This window comes from Mauremys reevesii, linkage group 7 (assembly GCF_016161935.1).
Source record: "Mauremys reevesii isolate NIE-2019 linkage group 7, ASM1616193v1, whole genome shotgun sequence".
Classification (NCBI taxonomy): domain Eukaryota; kingdom Metazoa; phylum Chordata; order Testudines; family Geoemydidae; genus Mauremys; species Mauremys reevesii.
The window spans coordinates 99,977,830-99,986,669 of NC_052629.1; positions in this window are offsets into that span (position 1 = coordinate 99,977,830).

An 8,840-nucleotide genomic window follows, 5' to 3' on the forward strand; every position below is an offset into this window, starting at 1 on the left:
CTGAGGACAAGACATGTAAAGCATCAGTTGATGGAACTAACTGACAGCCTTCATAGATAAATACATGCGATTGTGAGTTTAGAATAAATTTGAGCTGTTGTTTGCCTGTTACCAAAAGTGGCACTATTTTATCTGGAATTTATGGCTGGGATTTTTTAAAGCACTCACTGGCCTAGCTTCCATTTAAAGTAACGATTGACTTTAATGGAGAAGTAGATTTAGGTCAATAAGCACTTTTGAAAATTTCCCCATTAATGGTTTCAGTTCAAGAACTCTAGAGATCCATGTTAAGGAAAATAACTGGTAGCTATATTACAGCTCAAGAAAGTTATTGTTGGCAGTATTTTTCAGAAACATTAACAGTAAAAATTAGACCCTAAACAGTAGTAGTTAGATTCGAAAGGATTAATCAGATTATCAGCTTTAAGGATTTGTAAGTGTTTTCTACAATATTAGCACTGCTTGAAACTAAAGTGAAGGGGAAAATGGCATTATATTATAGTGATACCCTAAAGTTCTTTCCCTGAGATGCATGCTAAATGTTCAGCTACTGAGGTTTCATGTACTGTTTTTAATTTAAGAAAGATGTTATTCAGTAAGCAGGTTAACATAATTGTTTAAGAAGTTGGTAGTTGAATTTTGAAAATGTTAAGACTTGGTCTACACTTGCAAATTATATCAGCATAGGTACATGGGTTGGGGTGTGAAAAAACCACACCCCAACCATCCTAGCTATGCTGCCATAATCCCCTGTGTAGATGCCTGTATGTCAACTGAAGAGTGCTTCCATCGACATAACTCATATCTTTGGTAGAGTTGATATCCCTTCACAGATAGAAAAACTCCTTTCTTTTGGTGTAAGAGTTGTCTACACTACTGAGCTATGCTGGCATAGTTATACTGGTCTATCTCCATAGTATGGGCACAGGCTAGGTTGACACCAAAAAGTTAGGTCTATCCAGCTATATCTCTCAAGGTGTGAAAAAGCCACACTCCTGAGCGATGTAGTTAAGCTGACCTAACCCTAGTGTAGACCGTACTAGGTCAGTGAAAGAATTCTTCCGTCAAACTAGCTCCTGCCTCTGGGGAAGGTGGATTAACTACAGTGATGAGAGAACCCTTCCTGTCACAAATATTAAATTTACTAGGAAGATAAACAATACAAAGGTGACTGTATTGACTGTGCTATTCCTTAACATATTTAATTAAAGACTCAATTTTTTTGCTTTAAATGACGGTGACTCAGAATTTCTGGTCTGTCACATGAGAGTGCCGCAGAATTCAGGGCCCTTGATACGGAGGTTAAATCCAGTTTGCTTATAAGCCTTGGTTATCTGTTACTGAATTCTTTATCAAAGGGATATAAGGAGTTGACAGCTAGCATGGCTCTTTAAGATCAAACTCAAAAGCTGGATCTTTCCTTCCAGATGTGGTCTTGAACTGCACTTACGTATGCTAAAAGCAGCCATTTAAGAAGAGTTACACTTGACAATTTTGAGTCAGATTGAACCTTAGCACCAGGAGTTCAAGTGGCTAATGTGGGGTTTGTTTGACTATGTTTGGATTTAGTTTGCAGCTTTAAAATAATGGATATATCACTTAAATGAGAAAAGGAAGGTCAGGTTTCAGTGAACAGCAAGAAATGTTCTGAATTCAGCTATTTAAACCTCTTGTAGAGAGAGTTAACTGGTTAATAGAAAATAACTCTTGGAATAGTTGAAGTAATGAAGACTGTTTTTGGCAAATATGCAGATGGCTCTTCTCTTTAGTGGTATATTGGCAATGGTCAGATTAGGTTTTACTGGAAAATTAAAAAAAACACATTTTTCATTTGCACAGTATGTCACAAGAAAAAATGGTAAAATAAAGTGATTTTACTATTTATAAGCAGACAGCTGGAGTTCTGGATCTTCTAACACTACCTCTGAGACATGAATGTGATCACTACTACAGTTGGGATAGGACCCCAAGTTCCTGTCAATATTTTATCATCGGTTGTAGTTAATGAAGCTGTTTTAGATGCATCTGTCTCCATGTCTGCAGATGTGAGTGAAAGAAAAAACAAAAAACCCTGCTTCCAAAAAACACTGTTTCCAAGCATCAACCTAGACAGAGGCACAATTAATTTGTAATTTTATTATCTATACCAGACTTTAAAAAGCAGTACACAAAGACTACTGATAATGGACCCTAATGGAGACTTGTGAGTTCCCGTGGTAGGATCTTTGTGGTTTTCAGAAAGATGTTTTATGTTAAATGATTCCTCTTCCTTTTGTTCTGGAATCTTTAAAAGTCCGAATCCAGAATTTTACAAGAACACCCAGGAAATCTACCCTCTGGCAAAGTGTTAAGAAAGAATATTCTGAGTTAAGCATAAAACCTGAAGCTAATGTAATACATTTAACTGTACATGAATATAGATACCTTAAGGCCTATTCAGTTAATATCTTCTAGGTCCATTAGTAGTGCTACAGCTAGAGATCTCTTTACCAAGATAAAAATTCTGTGAGATACAGAAAGGTCAAGAATCGTTAGTTTCCACTGATAAAACCTTCTCTGGCAAGAAAAACCTCAGGAACTTATAAAAGTGTTTGTTTTATAGGAACTTAGAAAGCCATTGCTCAAGTCCATTTTTTAACCATTAAATCCTTCTGACATATGGCAATCATTATGTCTTTGCATCTGTCTATCTTGAAAGATTTTTTTTTTACAAAAGGAAAGTATTTAGGAGCCTTACATTTCACATATTTAGCAATAATCATTTAAGGACTACTTAACTGTAAAGAATGATCTTAAACAGCCTCACCAAGCATGTAAATGAGCTACAATTTCTAATGCACCAAAGACTGTCTCATAGTTTCAGCTCTGCATTTGGGACCTCTAGGCGATACTGTTTCAGATTAGGACAAAGCATGAATTGCTTAACTGTGTTTCACTTGAGAGAGGAAGGTTTTATCCTTCATGGCAGAAAAGTTGGAAATTTGTCCTGCCCATTCCTCTCCAAATATAGCAATCCTCTCTTTGTTAGGATCTGACAGATTTAAGATTAGTATAGACAGGATACCCTAAGGAAAGATTAAAGTGCTGTATGAGGAAAAGGAAAAGCACCCTCTCTCCAACTGACTTTAAATGTATACGCAGGAAGTGGACTACTTTGTAACACAGCAGGATTGGAAAGGGAGGAACATGGCCTCTTGAAAGGGAAGAATGACACCACATTTTTCTTTTCCTTCTGTGGTAACAGTCAGTAGAAGTATCTGTGTCATATTCTTGGAACTATCCCCTCACCAGAGGTCTTTGATGTTGACCTCCCTGGAAAAACTCCTATGCCCATGCAGAGGAAATTAAAAGGCATACAATCCCATTTTTCTAGGTGATAGAAAGAGTGAGAGAAAAACATATTTTTGTCTGAATATCATTTTCATGATTTCTGTATAAAAACAACTTTCAAGATCAGGGATACAAATAAATATTACATATGCAGTATGATAGACTCACCTAGATGAAAAGAGAACTGGGAACACAGTTTAATTTACAACAAGGAACACATCTTGTGAGAGGAATCCATTACTATCCTAGAATGGGTTCATTAGTATAGACATACATGCAACCAGCTGGGGAGTTGGGCAGGAGGGGAGTTGATAAAAAGGTACATTAAAAAAGAATAAGAAGGAAAGAAAGGAAAAAGTGACATGAGACTAACAAAAATGAGTAAACTGGCTGAATTAGGATTGTTGCCTGTCCACCAGAGGAGCCCAACTGACAGAATTCCTCGGTGTTATCCTCTGCGGAAACAGAGGTACAGAGAAGTTAAGATGTCAGTCCTCTGAAGTACTGAGTACCCTCAACTCCCATTCAAATCAGGGGGAGTTGAGGGCATTCAAGACTTTGCAGAGTAGATCTCTAAATAAATTGCCCAAAGCTGCTAAATGGGTCCGTGGCAGAAATTACAACGCAATGACCTAGTCACCCCATCAGTTGTGCACAGGCAAATCACAATGAAGTTAATGAAAGTTGTGTACACAACTGATGTGATGATCTGGCCATGTGAATTGTTACCTCCAAGTCCTCTGCTCTGCCTACTGAGCTATTCTGCCATGCTGTATGGCAAACTGGCTATGACAAACTGTGAATAAGATGTATATAAGACAAAGATGGGAATAGGATCTCCTGTCTGTCACAAATACAAGCCAGATCCATTTCCCATAGAAGTCAAGGGGAATCTTTTCATGAATTCAGTGTGCTTCAGTTTGGGCTGTATAAGATGAAGTCTGTGTCCTTTATCTAGGATAATAGTTATTTTTGAAAAAAGAATGAGGAGTAAAAGCCCACTTCATCAGATGCGTGCAGTGGAAAATACAGTAGGAAGCGTTCTTACAACTACAATATCCACCTGCTGAAGTGAAGAAACAGATTGACAGAGCCAGAAGAGTACCCAGAATTCACCTACTACAGGCAGACCCAACAAAGTAAAGAATGCCACTAGCCGTCACCTTTAGCCCCCAACTAAAACCCCTCCAGCGCATCATCAAGGATCTACAGCCTATCCTGAAGGATGATCCCTCACTCTCACAGATCTTGGGAGTCAGACCAGTCCTTGCTTACAGACAGCCCCCCAACCTGAAGCAAATACTCACCAGCAACCACACAACAAAAACACTAGCCAGGAACCTATCCTTGAAACAAAGCCCATTGCCAACTCTGTCCACATATCTATTCAAGGGACACCATCATAGTGTGGCTGATGCGATTAGGTCCTATCAGAGGCTCATTCACCTGCACATCTACCAATGTGATATATGCCATCATGTGCCAGCAATGCCCCTTTGCCATGTACATTGGCCAAACCGGACAGTCTCTATGCGAAAGAATAAATGGACACAAATCAGAAATCAAGAATTGTAACATTCAAAAACCATTCGGAGAACACTTCAACCTCCCTGGTCACTCAATTACAGACCTAAAAGTTGCAATTATTCAACAAAAAACTTCAAAAACAGACTCCAACGAGAAACTGCAGAACTGGAATTAATTTGCAAATTGGACACCATTAAATTAGGCTTGAATAAAGACTGGGAGTGGATGAGTCATTACACAAATTAAAAACTATTTCCCCATCCTAATTTTCCTCCTACTGTTACTCACACCTTCTTGTCAACTGTTTGAAATGGGCCATCCTGATTATCACTACAAAAGTTTTTTTTTCTCCTGCTGATAATAGCCCACCTTAACCAATTAATCTCATTAGAGTTGGTATGGCAGCCCCCATTTTTTCATGTTCTCTGAATGTGTGTGTGTGTGTAACACAATATCTTCCTATTGTATTTTCCACTGCATGCATCCGATGAAGTGGGCTTTAGCCCACGAAAGCTTATGCTCAAATAAATGTATTAGTCTCTAAGGTGCCACAAGTACTCCTGTTCTTTTTGCTGATACAGACTAACACGGCTGCCACTGTGAAACCAGTTATTTTTTAGATCAACTTTATGATAAAAGGCTGGTTGGAGTCCTGAAGTTTTAACATGTTGCATGTGGGCCATGCGCACCAGACCCTGCAGTTTTTTGCCATGACTCCTGAAAAGTGACTTCTTGAAAGTTACCTTGTAAGCCTTGAAGTACTAGCTGAAAAATTTGCTTCATAGACAAAGGGAACTTTAAAATGCATTACAAGCCTCAATCGCAATATATTGTCCAATCTTCTTGGCATGTTTATCTCTGAGACGGGGAAACATGATAATTTCTATTGCCTACATTTTATTCTGTTAGAAATTTGCATCTCACACAAAAGACTAAACGGGTGCTCCTTGATGAGTCAATTCCTTTGAAATACCAAGAGACCAGTTCTTATCTTTTCTTTAAATTTATTTTTTGAAAGATTTAAGTATCTTCATGGGTATAACCCGCTTCTGTTTCTGATAGTATACAGACATTGAGGAAAATACACGCACAACACTAAAGAGGAGAAAGAGAGCAAGAAAATGGATGAAAAGATGACATATTCTTTTGTTCTGTTGCTCAGAGACTTCCATGGCCTACATCTGTTTCTCCTCCACAGTTTTATCGTGATGACTCTTTTCTGATATAGCTTATAGGACTCCATATCATTTTAAATTCCTCCATTTTGCTTCCTAGCTCTTTTTCCATAAATTTTCAAAAATTAACTAGCATCAAGGTCTAAGATAATAATGGCCTCAGTGAATCTTTTCATTGTCTTAACATTAGCTACCATTAGACCTAAAAAGATCAGTTTCACAGGTCTAGGGGTGTAATTTTTAATTCAGAAAAATTGAATTTTAGGGTTTTAGGGTTTGTCATTTAGTCATTCTGTTCATGATAAGCGGAATGTCATCCTTCAACGTCCTTACTTTCTGGTTGTGTTTACAGCCTCTTGACCCTAGTCTAGATATATGCACTTTGGTTTAATAATTTATGAATATTATGGGCCATGTATATTACAAACTGGCCTCTCCAGTGGTAATATAACTCTTCCACAATCTCCTGGTCCAGTCTTCAACTGAGAATGTAAATCCTAATCTCCTTTCCATCCCATGTGAATTTTAAATATAGGGCAGTTTTCCATACCCTTTAGGACAGGTTTTCCCACACTTTGTTACATCTGTCCTTCCTAAATAAATAGGCCTCCTCTAAAATGTTTAAAGAATGGTTTGGTGGGGGAGCAGGGGAGAGGAGTTAGCAAAGATCCATCTTTAGGGGAGACATTTTTTCAGTTATGTTTATTTTTAACTTAGATTTTCAAAGGAGTTGGGGCACCCAAAATACCATTGACATACAAAATAATTTGGGCCCTTAACACTCTTAGGCTCCTTTGGAAATTCCAGCCTTTATTCCCATGTATTTTAATTATATATTCTAATTATTGTACTGTTTGATATTGCAATTGACTGTGTCCCACCTGAAGTACCTTGGCAAGAACAGTATAAACAGTTTACTTTCCATGGTGCAGTTTAGAATTATGGTTTTAAATCCACTGAGAGGGATAGCTTCATGCTTTATCTTATCCTTGGGGTTCAGAACCAAAAAAGACCATCTACTAAGTAACTGTATTTAGTCTCTAGTAGGGCCTGGTTTTGCAAAGATTTGAACAAAACAGAAGCGTTCTTTTTTTCTCCTGTTTCCTCTGGCTTTGGTGGAGCCTGCCTTGAAAAGGATCAATGTCTCATAATTTGAGAAACTATAACATTTAGAAGGAAGGTATGAGCCTGATCGTGCATTCCTTGAAATTAGCAGGAGTATTTGGTGGCCACAGAATGCAGGGATGGGCCCTTAGTATTTTCAAGGTTGTGTGTAGTTTAGAGCTATGTTTTACTTAGAAACATCTCTTGAAAATCTGCTGCTTTTTAAAATTTGAATACATTGAGCCAATCTCCTCCATGTGCTAACTCCATGGACTTCAGTGATTTTAGCCCATTAGCTATAACAATAGTTCTAGGAATATTATTTATGCATCCCTGAATGCTGCTTATTTTTTTTCTTTCTTGCAACTACGCAAATCTAATAAAATTATCATTAGCACAAAGGTCTGAGAATCTGATTCTTCTTCTTTTTTTTTATCCAGTTGTCCCAAGATAATATTTGACCTTTTACCTTTACTAAGGAATTTCCCCATATGTCTGCTCCAAAAAATTTCCTTGGATGTTCCTCTGTGGACTTCATTCTGTGTTTTGTAGGAGTGAATTATGATTGGATTAGAAAGGCGTAAATCTTTCTGAGTTTTCAGGAGATGAGGTCCTGGATTTCCACTGTTAGCAATACGTCATTCTATCTTCACCCATACTCTAGGTTCTCTATCCTCATTCCATGTGGAACTGGTTTGTGCCTGGTGGAACACCATTTGCTTTAACTCTGAGTTCTTAAATTGTAACAATCAAAGTCAAGTGAAAGGGTGAAAATATCAGCAAAAGGTTTTGAACACAACTGTTGAAGCCTTTCAAACCAACCAGCTGCAATGCTGACTAAACAAAGCTTGGGAAATCTTTCAGTATAGATCTCACCTATCAAATGAGTTCTACTTGGTATGAGGGAATAAAGAGAAACATCAATAACTACAGCTGAGTAAATAATTCACAGCAAATCACAAGATTAATTTCACATTTTTCATTTTGCAAATTGTGATCAGCTTACAATGTTCTTGCTTGTATTTGTTATTCAATAAGTATTAGTTTTCACTCTTAGTTTAGTTGTGTTTACAGATGGCAGTTCTTCAAGAATCACTTAAAAATCAGTTACCATAAATATTCCTGACAGTAAATGTGTTCAGTATAATATCTGGGGGGAGGAGGAGGATGTAGAGAAGAATACAAAAGGGACCATCTAATAAATTAATTTAAAAATTCAGATGAATATTCGCTAAACATTTTTAATATTCAACCAGCTCTAAACAAGACCAAACATGTATGTAGCTCTGTCACCAGTTACAAAAAAGTTAACTGTTTGAGTCTGTCTTCCAGTATAATCTACTTTTCTATATAGTGCCCTTTATGCAGTCATCAACATAAAAATCCCCCTACAGCAACAAAACCAAAAATCATTTGAACTAGGATAGCCACAAGACAAAGACATCTAAAACCTTGCTTTAAAAATAGATGTATCATCTGTCAATTGGAGCAAACAAGGAAGAGATTTCTCTATGCCCAGGATCACAGCACTTAAAGGATCATATCAGCATGCATACAAAGAGAATGTGCTATTTCATTAACTTCAATAAAAATGAAAGAAACATCAACATCAGTGATGAAGTTACTCAGATCATTTTACTTCCTAAAATAACTAGCTTGTCATACCTCCTTGGCTTATATAAACAGCTCTTGGTCCTAAACAAG